Source organism: Sus scrofa, chromosome 8, assembly GCF_054392235.1.
Source record: "Sus scrofa isolate SSC_HxYL_T2T_F1_AM1 chromosome 8, Sscrofa_HxYL_maternal_Yorkshire_Landrace_v2.0, whole genome shotgun sequence".
Classification (NCBI taxonomy): domain Eukaryota; kingdom Metazoa; phylum Chordata; class Mammalia; order Artiodactyla; family Suidae; genus Sus; species Sus scrofa.
In genome coordinates, this window is record NC_139390.1 from 100081353 (window position 1) to 100095915 (window position 14563).

General features: G+C 33.4%; 1 long non-coding RNA gene across 2 annotated transcripts in view; it reads right to left on the reverse strand.

Annotated features, from left to right (window-relative positions):
• Positions 1-14563, reverse strand: part of LOC110262017 (uncharacterized) — a 358225-nt gene that overhangs the window by 108714 nt on the left and 234948 nt on the right. The window lies entirely within an intron of this gene.

Genomic DNA, 14563 nt, shown 5'->3' on the forward strand with positions numbered 1-14563 from the left:
GGATTTAGATATGCTATTTCTGAAGAGACTCTCATTGCTAATTAAGCTGTAATTCTCATTGATACTAGGTGCGTTGGCAATGAATAGTCTCAACATTTATTCATTCTATTCCATAAATTATAGGCAGTATGAAAAATGTCCCCCAGTTTGTATATAAACATTCTACTTGGACTATCTTTTTTTTTTTTTTTTGTCCTTTTGCCATTTCTTGGGCCGCTCCTGCGGCATATGGATGTTCCCAGGCTAGGGGTCTAATTGGAGCTGTAGCCACCAGCCTACACCAGAGCCACAGCAACACGGGATCCGAGCCGTGTCTGCGACCTACACCACAGCTCACGGCAAGGCCGGATCGTTAACCCACTGAGCAAGGGCAGGGACTGAACCCGCAACCTCATGGTTGTTAGTCGGATTCGTTAACCACTGCGCCACGATGGGAACTCCCGCTTGGACCATCTTAAAGGCTGATAACAGATATTCAGGAAAGTGTTACTTCTCAGTACATACCATTTAAAGTGATGCCTTAAACTGGGATACTGCTGAATATTGTTTTTCTTTTGCAACCAATCCATTCTAAAAGTTCCTGTTTTTCTGAGTCACTTATGAGGACACAGAAAAATACAATTATGGAATGAGTGTTTGTATCCCCCAAAATTTCTATTTTAAAATCCTATTTCCCAAGTGAGAGTATTAGGAGGTGAGCTCTTTGAGATATGGATAATTAAAAATGATGAGATCATGAAAGTGGAGCCCTTATGAATGGGATTAGTGTCCTTATGGGTCATAAGAGATTTTGGTTCCTCTTGCTCTGCTCTACACCCTGAGAAGATAGAATAAGAAATTGCCATCTGCGAACCCAGAGAAAGGCTCTCACCAGATCTTGATCAGGCTAGGACCCTGATCTCAGACTTCTAGCCTCCAAATTTATGAGAAATACATTTCTGATGTTTACAAGCCACATAGTTAATGGTACTGTGGCACAGCACAGAATATGGAAGACATATGCATAGTAACTGAAAGACATTTGCATTGCACACAGAAATACATGGTCTTTTGTTCCTTGCTAAAAGTCTCCGGAAGAGCAGAACTAACACAAAATAAAATTTCAATTAACTTTTCTATATTGTGAAATCATACACTATTATTAATATAAATTTCATGACTCAAAGTCAAAATTATCCATAGTAATTATCCATTTTTATTCTCATTTGTGGCAGTGTAAGTTAGATTGAATTATAAACACTTGATAATTAAAATGTGTCTCTATATCCCTACAACACATTACTCTGCAATCTAATTAACTTCATACCCTAAATTATTCTTGATATAATAAGTTAATTAAGATTTCATACTAATTGCTTATTTTTGACTTCAGCTTTTATCTGAAGTTTTTTAGTTAAAATCTCTTGCAATTTGATTTTGTATCATTTTAAAAAATTGACACCTGCACATACATATTTTAAAGATATATTCGTGCTCACCATTAATTTATCTCTTTTTTTGGTGTTTTCTCCATTCCTAGCACCCTGGTGTGCGTAATTCAATGGAAAAAAAAAATTCCCCGAAGATACTAAGAAAATGTTAACATATTAAGATTCTTATTTAACAAAATACATTATCTATTTAAAAATCCACATCCCAGGGGTTCCTGTCGTGGCGCAGTGATTAACGAATCTAACTAGGTAACCATGAGTTTGCGGGTTCCATTCCTGCCCTTGCTTAGTGGGTTAAGGATCTGGCATTGCCATGAGCTGTGGTGTAGGTCGCAGATGTGGCTCGGATCCTGCGTTGCTGTGGCTCTGGCGTAGGCAAAGAGTTCCGATTAGACCCCTAGCCGGGAACCTCCATGTGCTGCAAGAGCGGCCCAAGAAGTTGCAAAAAGACAAAAAAATAAAAATAAAAATAAAAATCCATATCCCAGTTAAATTCATTATGATTATGGAAAAGTGCAAGCTTCCTAGGCTTCCAGGACACTTCACACTCCATTCATTTCTATCCTAGTCACTGATAAGTGGTTCCCCGCATGTCTGCATGAACCATACTAGTTATTGTTTGTCATGAAGTCTGCAAGTGTCCCTAAAAGAGAGACATTGCTCTATTGAAAAAACATACACTACAACACCCTAAGTCGCTTGATGATAATTTCTATCAATGCTACTTTGTCATCTACAGGATAGAAAAACCTTGCGCTGCTTCCCACTTATAAAGCTCTGTGTATCCCTTTTTTTTTTCCTCTCAAGATCCATTCACCATTTGTGCTCCTTTTCTTCACTTTCTAAGTTTGTATCATATCAGTTATTTGGGAGAAGGACATGGTTCCTCAAAATGCATCTACATTTTATCTTTTTGTCCTGGAGGGACTGTATCTACATTGGTAAACGTTGTATAAAAATGAAGGAGGTAGAGAAAAATGGAAATGAATGGATCATGAAGTGATTAATACTTAGAGTAAATACATGAGAAATACATGAGAATTACTGGGGGACTGTAGTATTAGCAACCCATTAAGTTCCCAGTAAAGCTTTGAAAATAGTTGCATTATTGAACATTCAAATCTTGGAGGTTGTCATCTTTTATAGCTGAGTTGACTACATACATTCTTCTGGCCATCCACTTCATGCACAGTTTTTCTTCCACCAGTGCACATGTACTTTGCTCTTAAATGAATTTACACTTCATTAGTTCCTTCAAGGAACTTTCCAGTAGGATTCCCTGAGCTTCTATTTCTTCTTACCATACTGTTCAGTCTTCTAGTGGTCTCTGCTGATCTCACTCCCTTTGGTCAGCAGTTTCTTTCCTTTTTTTCACTTTTCAAGATTTTACAGATCAAAAAATAATTCCTGCCTGCTACTGTAATATTTTTAATATGTCATCTCTATTCATTATGTATTCTTCCTTATCCTTAGAAAATTATTTTCCATCCCTTTTATCTGTTTTGAGGGGATAACTACAAAGATGAGGATGATACACATATTTATTGGATAAGATCTACTGACACTGAAGTAAGAAGCAATGTGCTTTTTTCCCACTTAATTTTTGAGTTATTATTAACATGTAATATTGTATTAGTTTCAGATGAAGAGTAAAGCGATTCAATACTTTTATACATTGTGAAATAATCCCTGCACTTCTATTCTCTTCCTCTTGGAGACTGCTTTTTTTTTTTACTATGAAACAGAACTCTTTAATATGCCACACACTTCTTTAAGATTATGCTCTCTAGTAAAGCCCTACATTCCCTGATTTCTTAGAATCCTTCCTTATTTATTGTTTATTATAATGTGGGGGTAGTTAATTTGTTAGATGTGAAACTAAGTTTCTCTATATCTTCCCTGAAGGATTTATGTAATTTTGATCTTTACTTTATAGATGGGAAATTACTTATATAACCCCCTGTTTCAGATTTTATATATCATATAAATTATCCTAAGCAAAAATCAGGAAAAAAAAGATCAACTCCAAAACTTCCAGAAACCTAAATATTAGACTTTATATTTAGCTATCTTAGTAACCTTTAATATATTAGGAGAATTAAGAGGTTTTCTGATACCAGGAAATCATTTTCTTTCTGTGTTTTCAGTTCTCCATGGAACTTTCTCAACAGTCACCAAAATACCCACAACAAAAAATTACTAGTATTTCCAAGACATAAATCACATAAACAGATACCACCCTGATACACTGGCTTACCTTTAAAAAATACACAACCTGTGTCCTATATCTGCATACCTATATATGTACTGCTTTATGGCTATACTTTGTGAGCTTTTCACCCTATATACAGTTAATAATAAACCATAGTTAAGTCTATTTTTTTGAATTTTATTAAAAATTTTTAATATAATTATTTTTATTTCTTTTCATTATACTGGCTTACAGTGTTCTGTCAATTTTCTACTGGACAGCAAGGTGACCCAGTTACACATACATGTATACATTCTTTTTTCTCAATTATGCTCCATCATAAGTGACCATACATAGTTCCCAGTGCTACACAGAAGGATCTCATTGATAATCCATTCCAAAGGCAATAGTCTGATCTATTAACCCCAAGCTCCCAATCCATCCCACTCCCTCCCCCTTCCCCCTTGGCAACCACAAGTATATTCTCCAAGTCCATGATTTTCTTTTCTGTGGAAAGGTTCATTTGCGCTATATATTAGATTCCAGATATAAGTGATATCATATGGTATTTTTCTTTCTCTTTCTGACTGACTACACTCAGTATGAGAATCTCTAGTTCCATCCATGATGTTGCAAATGGCATTATTTTGTTCTTTTTATGGTTGAGGAGTATCATAGTTAAGGCTGTTGATTAGTATGACATTTTCCATTACTCTTGAATATTGTTATTCTCAGGCTGCATTAAAATTTTTAACTTCAATATTTTGACCTCTATTCTTTCAAAGTTTTGCTCACAGTTTTCTTAATAGTTAAACATAATCACTACATGTGTGTTGATTTGCAATCATGGGCACTCTCCTGGTGAGATGTGCAACTGGCCCCCGTACACAGAGGGCAAGGAGAGACTGATGAAAAAGGCAGGACTTTCCAGGTTGGTAGGTGGCAGATTTAATAAGCTAGAGACCTTAACATACAGGCTTGTCTTGTGTGGAGGCAAGACAAGTTTATCTCCACATCCACCTGCCAAAATCTTTAAAGTTTATAGAGAGGCTTTAACTGGGTTCAGTCACATCTACAGTCCAGATGGTCTCAATATTGCATTGCTCTGTCAAGGTTATATCCTAAGGCAGCTTCTAGTGTGGGGAAAGCAGGCAGAGAACCATCCCATGGACAGAGGAAGTGATAAAAAGCCTTTGACTGCCTGGGTCCAGCTCATGTACCAGCATCATGTCCTTTAAATGACCTCAAATAATGCATTAAGGAAAAGTTGCTATATTGTTAAGGTAAAATATTTTCTATTAAAGTTAAAAATGTTATTGAATTTTGGAGAGCTGGGTTTTTTTAAGTTAATACATTTACTGAATAATCCTTTAAATTTCCAGAATAAATATATAAGTACATATGTATGTACAAATACTCACATGTAGACATTAATGTAAATTCATGTGAATATAATACTCATACATATGTAAGAGTATGGCTATGTGTATATGTATTATCTTTCTCTAACATATCTGATAAATAACTCAATAAAAATGTAGATCACTATGTTCTAAATTATCTACTTAATATTAGAAAATAGGTTACATTAAACTAGGTCTTCTATTGTCTGCAAAAAGAAAATAAAAGCATTTTAAAGGTTTAAATTATAATTAAATATAGAACAGTTTTAACTGAACCAGAAACTCCCACACAGAAACCATCATACTAAATCTTACAAATGCATTAGATATATAAAATTGGTATTTTATATTCCATATATTTTCCTTAAGTTTTGAAATAGCATTGCATCAAAATATAGCCACCTTTATATATCTGGACTTATCACATAAGTGTAAATCATAGTTTATTTTTCAAGTTTCTGAGTGTTCACATCTAAGAAATGTTCAGAGACATTTTTGTTAGAAACAGGGAAAACAGTCAATAAAATCTTTAGATTTTCTCACATGAGAAAAATATAGTTCACTTTCTGAACCCCATTTCATTTGCCACTCTGCTGTTTTTTTTAATCAAAGGGATTTCTTACTTTGAGCTGTGATCATGATACATTTTTAAACTAATTATTGAGCTCTCCACTGTTTCGAGTGTTCGGTCTGAAAAAAGTAGAAAAACCCTAAAATACAATTTTATTATTCTTTACTACAAAACATATATTGAAGAAAAACTTTTTGCACAAATATGTGAACATAATATATTTGTTAATGCATTACATTATACATGCATTAATCTATCTTCAAATAGAAAGAAATCATGTAGTTTTTCTAATCTTCAATTTTCCCCCCGACACAATTCTCTCATTTTAGAATTTTCTAGTGTTTTATCAAACTATTGCCACTGAAGAATGTGTGAAACCATAAGGGATTTAATTTAAAAACTATGTAATTGGAGTTCCCGTTGTGGTGCAGTGGAAATGAATCTGACTAGGAACCATGAGGTTGCAGGTTCGATCCCTTGCTTTGCTTAGTGGGTTTAAGGATCTGGCACTGCCGTGAGCTGTGGTGTAGGTTGCAGAGGTGGCTCGGATCTGGCATTGCTGTGGCCATGGTGTAGGCTGGCAGCTGTAGCTCTGATTAGACCCCTAGCCTAGGAACCGCCATACGCTGCAGGTTGGCCCTAAAAAAACAAAAGACAAACAAAAACCAAAAAACAAAACAAAAAAAAAACTCTGTAATCAATGCTTCCTCTGTGTCCATCCATTATAAAAAGGTCTTTCAGTTTGTGGTGGCCATGGCTTTATAAAAAGGCAATACCTGTGTTTCTCTTTTTCCTTTATTTACTTTTAATCATGAATATATATATGTTCAAAGTATAACAAATCCTACTGGATTGTTAAATATACTTATTTTTCTTTCACCAGCAACTCCTAGCTCTCTCTTGATAAATGAGTTTTGAACTAAGGATAGGAACTTTTATTTTTCTTGTGTTCTGACATGTTCTCCACACAGTGGGATGAGGTGTGGTCTGAAGGAACCTATACACTCCTTTAGGCAGAATAAGCTATTATGCACAATATACAGTGTGTGAATATAGCTAATTATTTTCTTTTCTATCTGCCAGCCCATAGAAGTTCTATACTGCCCTTAGAATGTGAGCCCTATGTTGCCACTCTCTCTACAAAACAAAATGAATGTGGTACAAAAATCAATGGCGTATTTGATAAAAGTTCTAGTCAGGATTATACTCCAGGGTTACTAGCTATAATTTCTACAGAAAACTCTCTTCAACATGGCAGTGACTCAATGGAGTCCATTATTTTGTTTTTCTTAAGAAAAAAATACTCATTTTTTGCATTTCAAATTTTAAAATTATTCCGGGACCAAATATTGCCTGCAAATAGGAATATTACAGAGAATAAATGAAAAATTGCACTTACATATAATTACTGGTAGGTATAAATGAAATGCTATATATTCTGTCAAATTCAAAGCACAACCTGAAAGGAGGGGAGATTTTCAAGAATTTATTGAAAAAACAAAAAGATATGCTATCTTCAAGGGTGAAAATGTACACAAGTGAACTATTCATAAGGTGATTATAAAAAGGTATTAATCATAGTCTGAAAGGATAGTATGATGAAATAAGAATGCTTGTGTAACTATCTGTGCCATTTTTCTTTCTTTCTTTTTTTTTTTTTTTTTTTTTATCTTTTTGCCATTTCTTGGGCGGCTCCCGTGGCATATGGAGGTTCCCAGGCTAGGGGTCTAATCGGAGCTGTAGCCACCGGCCTATGCCACAGCCACAGCAACGCAGGATCCGAGCCGCATCTGCAAACTACACCACAGCTCACGGCAAGGCCGGATCGTTAACCCACTGAGCAAGGGCAGGGATCGAACCCGCAACCTCATGGTTCCTAGTCGGATTCGTTAACCACTGCGCCACGACGGGAACTCCCCATTTTTCTTAATTATAAAAACAATTCCCATGTCAAAATACAATACTTTTGTAGAAAAGATGCTTTACAATTTCTGTAAACCCAGGTAATATTTACTTTTCTATTAGAGGACTGGAATTCCATTTCTATCAATAACAGTAAGCTATTACCTTTAAATACTATGTTGTGCTCTTTCCTGTACATTTATACTGATTTCTGGTGCTCAGTCCAACTAAACATAGAAATGATACACAAATAATCAGAGTAAATTCAGGCTATTTTTACTGTCATATTAAAATTAATACTCCATTAACTATCTATATTTATACTCACTCTACATATATATATATCATCCTTTATTGAAATCTATCATTTTTATTTGTCTTGAAATTATAAACACTCTGAGTAAAATAAATGAATTTTCCTTTTAAGTATATTTGCCATGATTTATTAAGATAAGAAACTCAATATGACTAATTTGGAGGGCATTGTAATGTCTCAAGCTAAAGGGTAGTTTTCAGAGAACAAATAAGTTAAAGGAAAAAAAACCTACCAGAAATAATTCATGAAAACTGTAGTTAATCAAAGGAAAAATAATTTATTTTTGTAAATATAAGAGCAGACTGCTAACATTTTAAAGTGTACTTTCAGGTTCAATTTTGGTGTACACGAATCTAGCAAACCTTTTTTTTTTTAAATTGGTATATACATAAGAATCAAGTATATGTTCCAATTACACATATATGTATACACACACATATATATATACATAAATACACATATAAGCATAAATACATATATATGAATATACACATATATGATGTATTTACGTAAGAACATTCAGTTCTATAAAATTTTCTATTATAACTGAGTATGTGTCTAGTTATCAGTCATATTAGAATTTCTACAGTTTTCACATCTTCTAAAAATACTACAAGTTAAATAAATATCATTTTAGAGGTCAAAAGGACTCCACAGGAATCAACTTTTTCCCAGCAGTCTTTACATGCCCTGATACTTTCAATTATTTTCACTACAGTTTATTATATTACCTGGTCAATTTTTGTGATCTTATAAAATGTAAAAGAATAAAAACAAAATCAATTTGTAACTAAGAGAATGAGTTAATGTTATGTTACAGGATGTAAACCAAGGGGACCTAATGAAACTGACAAGCTTTTGCACAGCAAAGGAAACCAAAATGAAAACAAAAAGACAACTTACAGAAAGGGAGAAAAGTGTCAAATGATGCAACGGACAAGGGCTTAATCTCTAAAATATACAAGCAACTTATACAACTCAAAAGCAAAAAAGCCAACAACCCAATAGAAAAATGGGCAAAAGACCTGAAGAGACATTTCTCCAAGGAAGATATACAGATGGCCAACAAGCACACAAAACAATGCTCCACATCCCTGATTATTAGAGAAATGCAAATCAAAACTCCCATGAGATACCACCTCATACCAGCCACAATGGCCATCATTAAGAAGTCCACAAATAGCAAGTACTGGAGGGGGTGTGGAGGAAAGGGAACCCTCCTGCACTGTTGGTGGGAATGGAAGCTGGTACAACCACTATGGAGAACAGAATGGAGGTACTTTAGAAACCTATACATAGAACTACCATATGACCCAGCAATCCCACTCTTGGGCATCTATCTGGACAAAACTTTCCTTGAAAAAGACACATGCGCCCGCATGTTCATTGCTGCTCTATTCACAATAGCCAAGACATGGAAGAAACCCAAATGTCCATCGACAGATGACTGGATTAGGAAGAAGTGATATATACACACAATGGAATACTACTCAGCCATCAAAAAGAACAAAATAATGCCATTTGCAGCAACATGGATGGAACTAGAGATTCTCATACTGAGTGTAGTCAGTCAGAAAGAGAAGGACAAATACCATACGATATCACTCATATCTGGAATCTGATACATGGCACAAATGAACCTTTCCACAGAAAAGTAAATCATAGACTTGGAGAATAGATGTGTGGTTGCCAAGGGGGTGGGAGAGGGAGTGGGGTAGATTGGGAGCTTGGGGTTAAGGGATGCAAACTATTGCCTTTGGAATGGATTAGCAATGAGATCCTGCTGTGTAGCACTGAGAACTATGTCTAGATACTTACAATGAAGTGTGACACTGGGAGAAAATATTATGTATATATGTATGTGTGACTGGGTCCCTATGTTGTACGAGTGGGAAAAAAAAGGTGTGTTGGGGGAACAACAGTAAAAAATAAATTTAAAAAAATTAAAAAAATAAAACTATAAAGTACAAGAAAAATAAATAATCGGCTTTGGTGCATGTGGGTATTTATACACTAAACATAAGATATGGAAAACATAGAAACAAAATCACTTTCCTGTGTAAAGGAAAAAAGAGATAAGAATTACAACTCAAGGAATTTTAAATATAAACAAACACAAATATTAGCTCAAATATTTGAAACTATGAGAAATATTTATATCACAAGTAATATGAACTTATTATCAGCAATAGAGAAAAACCTGTTGATACAGAAAATGAATAACTCAAAGGAGGAAAAAGTCATGTATGTTAAAAAAAATTTGACAAAATTGTCCAAAAAAAAGCAAAAATAGGCAAAAAATTGTTTCATGTTACTGGTATTCATAGAAATGCAATCTGAAATAATGTTACAACTGGAAATTAAATTTTGCATGATGATTAAGCACACTCTTAGCAATTGTATTGAGGGACGAGGTTCCCTGCACTCTTACTTAAAATTTGTGATAATGTATGTTTCAGAAGTGTAACTTTTCAATGTGCAGGACTAAGTATCCCAAATTATTTTATCTAGTGTTGTGTTCAGCATGCAATATTGACCACAATGGTCTTATTTTGTAAATAATTACAGACCCACCCTTATAATGGTTCACACATGCACATAATTAAATCAGAATTGTAAAGGTGCACAATGCAATTATTCTATTATGTATAGATGTTTGTGTTGAGAGATTTTGCTTTTATGTATTTTGAAACTGTGAAAAATTATTTTGAAAAATAATCATATAATCTTAATTTAAAAATTTTTATGAAAATAAACATATTTCTATTTTGGTTGAAAATAAAATTAAGGATTAATAGCTAAAAAAAATCTACATTTATTAAAATTTTCTGCTTTAGAAATCCAGCCAGGAATAACAATATAAAAATTGTGTGATTGTTGGTAAGAGTGAGACAAATGCATTCATATTTATCTTTTAATAGATTTTAAGCTTGATTTAATTACGTTTTAATGTTATAATTCATAAGATACCAGTATTTTTTATACAGTCTGAAAGATAGCAATTGGAATATATGGTCCAATTCACATTCAATTTGTGATTTACTTTTTCATACTAAAACTTGTGCTACTGCTAAATCTTTTATTTGTAAGACTGTATTCTAATTAGATTTTATAATGATAATTCAAAGAAATTTCCTGCCAAAATTTCAGTTATTTTTATTTCCCTCTAGAGAGGTTATTAATTGTTGAATCAAATTTTAATCTGTACAAATATACTAGTTACTTTAGTGACTTAATATTGTAAGAAATAACCTTAAACTGCTACTAGAATTTTATAAGTGAAACAAATATCTGATGTATAAATGTAGTACAATATGATTAACATCAACATTAGAAAACTATTTTTTTTCAAACATCTGATCATTCTTAAAAGACATCAATAATAAGAATAGCTGCAACAGGTTAACAGAACTTTTCAAATTCAAACAAATATCTAATAAAAAAAGATGGGCATAGAAATAAAGGAAATTTTAATTTTTCCAGTAGTGTCTACCTCAAAATTGTTATTAATAAATTTGCAGTATAAAATGATACCAAGAATCAAAGAAAATAGGAAACTGCATGCACTGTTTGTAGAAGGTATATCATTCTAGAAGACCAACTAGAACACCATTTCACAATATATCTCAGAATCTATAGGGTTTTGTGCTGTCACTTGTAGAAATCTGTCCCATAAAATTATAATTATATACACATATGTATATATTTAATTTGAAGCTTTTTTCATTACATTTGTTATTAACATGAAAAGATGAACATTTTCTAAAGACTAAAAATGTTACATTAAATCTATATGATGGTCAGTCATAAATAATATTCAATCATTAAAAAATTATAGAATTATAAAATTGTTTAATATTGTTAAGACGTTCACTACAATTTAACATGCGAACTCCTAGCTTACAACTTTTTTACAATGTCTATGTGTATAACAGACATGCTTTAATTAAAGAGAGAAAATACATTTTTTTTTCTTTTGTCTTTTTAGGCTGCACCTGCACCATATGGAGGTCCCCAGGCTAGGGGTCCAATTGAAGCTACAGCTGCTGGCCTACACCACAGCCACAGCAATGCAGGATCCAAGCTGCATCTGCAACCTACACCACAGCTCATGGTAATGCCAGATCCTTAACCCACTGAGCAAGGTCAAGGATCGAACCCGCAACCTCGTGGTTACTAGTCAGGTTTGTTAATCCCCGAGCCACTATGGGAACTCCCAGAAAATACATTCTTTTGCCTGACATTTTATGAAAAGAAAAGCATAAACATAATGAATAAAAATTAAATATTTTTGTTAGAGTGGTGATTCTTTCATTTTCTTTACATATCAAAATAGCAATTTATAGTTGAACTACTTTTGATAGTATGCTATTTGTATGGATGGTTACTTATTTAGAGTGAATTTTTTATTATAATCACAGAAGAGCATGAAAAGTAAATTTTAATTCTTAGATATTAGTAAAAGATAGCTTAAAGTTTCATGTGCCATTAATTTATAGTTTTTGGGTGGTGGGTATGGGCTGGGTTGTAATGTATCTCAAAATTTTACCAGAGTAATATGCATGCTTGATGTAGTTACTTGGGTCATGATGGTTATGATAAGAGAACCTACAGATTGTGGATTAAAACATTTTTTAAAGCTTAGAAATGGCCATGGAATTACATTTTCTCTTGGAGATTACATCTTTTCATAAATGAGACTACTCAAAGGAGGATACAATCCTAGGAAAATATACAGAAATAGTAACCATGATGTTATGTATCTTCTCTCCATCATATTACTTTTTATTTTCATTTTTTATGTTCCATTAGACATTCATTCCATTTATATTAACTCTTGCACAAAGTGAAAGGTTAGTGGGTGTCTGTGTGTGCGTGTACGTGTGTGTGTGTGTGTGTGTATTCATAGCTGTAATTTAAGATTCTTTTTGGTAAAGAAATCACTGATCTGTAAAACATAACTGACCCAGATTACTGCAGGGAGTCTTGCCTGCTGCCATTAACCCTTACCTCCATAAAGGAAACATAAGAGTAAAGAAAGCTCCTCACAGCAGGCTGTGACCAACATCTTTGTGGGAGGAAAAGGATTATAAATAGATACAGTAGATAAAAAGAGGACAAAAAATCTGGATCAGGAAGCCTGAAACTTAACACAAATACTTGAGTTTATTTAAATAATCATTGAAACAATGTAGCCCTCATTTTTAGCCTCACTTTTCAAATTTAGTTGATTCCTGAATATGCAGATTATTCATCTCCAAAATGAGGTCATAAAAAAGCAATTTTAGATATCATGAACATAAGCTTATGAAAGTAAATGTGATTGTTTAATGGGAATTGATCTACAGTGAAACTACATTATAAGAAAATACATGAGCTTGGTCTATACACTTTTACATGCTAATACCTAGTCCTATAAACTTCATTTCTTAACTAGTACAGGAAATAACTCCATATGTTATTATAGTCCAAAATTTCAAAGCAGACTCAATTCCTTACTTATTCTATGATATCATAAGTGCTGTTTATACATTTTCCATTTGTGAGAATTATACGAATCACTTCAACATATAAAATTTCCTCAGTATTTACAAATACATTAAATGATAAATACACCTTATTTGATTTTTCTTATAAAGAAGAATAAAACTTACTGTCATAATTATAGAATTTTTCTGAGTGTCTGAGACTCTGAGAAAGGAAGTCAACCTTTCTGTGAAGGCCACTGAACCAATTTATAAGTGATTGGCAATTCAGCCGTCCAAGAAATCGGAAAGTTCTGGTTTCGTTTATTCGCTGAAAGGAGACAGAGCTTTCCACATTTATTTCACATGACAAGAAATTCTTTATTCACAATACAACTAAAACTGCTTACTTCCAAGATGATATACCAGTAATGCTAGTTTTCCTCTATATTACTTGTTATACTCAATACTTTTACTCAGTCTCATAATCCATGAAACTGAGGGAATCGATACAATCATAGATGTGGTTTCTATAATAAATGCATCTTGTTGATAGTTCATGTTTTTAATGACATTTACATCAACTTGTTAAGATGAACAGAAAAATTCGACATAAATCAGTATATCTGAGTCCGTGAAACCTCCAATGCCCTCATTTTACAGATGTGAGAAAATGGAATTCTGACTTCCAATCATTCAACTATTATTTATTATTATTTCAGGATCAATGTTTAAAATAATCTGTTAAAAATTTCTAGAGTTCCTATCATGACTCAGTGGTTAATGAACCTGACTAGTAACCACTAGGACTTGGGTTCGATCCCTGGCCTTGCTCAGTGGGCCAAGGTTCCGGGGTTGCCAGAGCTGTGGTGTAGGTCACAGATACGGCTGGGACTCTGAGTTCCTATGGCTCTGGCATAAACCAGCAGCTATAACTCCAATTCGACCCCTAGCCTCTAAACATCCATATGCTGCGGGTGCAGCCCTAAAAAGATGAAAAGCCCCCCCACCCCAAAAAAGAAAGAAAATTTTACAAGATTGATTATTGGATTTGTTACTTAGCTTAGCTCATACTAAGTTCAAACTGCCTTCTTCCTTTATCTCTAATGTTTAAGTATTTTTAATTGGTAAACAAAAATCACTGCAAATCTGCAAATTGACATTTGTTTTTGTTTTTTTATACAGATACACAGATTTTATTATAGTGGGAATATATATCTATATATTTATCATACATCTATATATATCATAAAATGTAACACCATTTTAAATGAGCAATCCAGTG